Source organism: Penaeus monodon, chromosome 25 (assembly GCF_015228065.2).
Source record: "Penaeus monodon isolate SGIC_2016 chromosome 25, NSTDA_Pmon_1, whole genome shotgun sequence".
NCBI lineage: Eukaryota > Metazoa > Arthropoda > Malacostraca > Decapoda > Penaeidae > Penaeus > Penaeus monodon.
Genome location: NC_051410.1, coordinates 4,277,591 through 4,278,434, shown reverse-complemented (window position 1 = coordinate 4,278,434; position 844 = coordinate 4,277,591). Strand labels below are relative to the sequence as shown.

Below are 844 nucleotides of genomic sequence, written 5' to 3'. Positions count from 1 at the left end.
GCCATCGGCTCCCCCCCCCCTCCTGAGACCTTGAACTGCCAGGTGTCTCGTCGCCCTTAAACGACCCTTAACGAAGGCCTCATCAAGCACCTGGGAATGTAAGGGGGTTGGTCCCTTTAATTAATTCTTAAGTCTCATTTCAATTGGCACTCATCAGGGCTAGTTAAGGACTCGTTAGCCCCCCCCCCCTCTTCCCCCTGGTTCCTGCAGGTGGCCTGAGCTCTGGGGGCCACGGGCAAGGACGTACGCAACTCGTCTTGACATTATCGCTCTGCGTCCGAGGCTCTCCTTGCAGGACGCCGGGTGGGGAGAAGCCTCAGCATGGGGTCGTTTATTTGGCATCGAGTTTAGCGACTTGGTTCGTGTCTGTGGATTCTCTCGCGGGAATTAGGAAGATGTTTCCTTAATTAAGAGACGGTGATTGTTGGGATGATTACTGTTGATGTGGACAAGCAATAATGTTTTGAAAGTTGTTTTTGGTTATGTAGTGTAAAGCTTTGAGAAGGAATTTCTTTACTGAGGAGACAAAAAGTAAATATGGAGATGGTGATATTTGGCAGTTGTATTTATAGGAATGCCCAGGAGTCTTGGCTGTTGACCGGACTGTTGATAAAAAGGGAATTTCCGAAAAGTTCATTGCCATAGTGTAATAGTGGATGTTATGGAATTTCCAAAATTTTACCCTGTGTATTTTTGTCTTAAAAAAAAAAAGAAAATAAAGACTTCAAAGGAAGGAAGCTAAAATATAAATTAATATGAATATTTTTACCTATCTGTGAATCTAAAATATATAGTTCTTAGAAATTACCTTGGCATATATACAATTTAGCTAATAAGAGGTATG

General features: G+C 43.0%; 1 protein-coding gene across 1 annotated transcript in view; it reads left to right on the top strand.

The window, feature by feature from the left end:
- LOC119589302 (zinc finger and BTB domain-containing protein 7B-like) overlaps positions 1–844 on the top strand; it is a 53,190-nt gene that overhangs the window by 812 nt on the left and 51,534 nt on the right. The gene's annotated exons all lie outside the window — the stretch shown is intronic.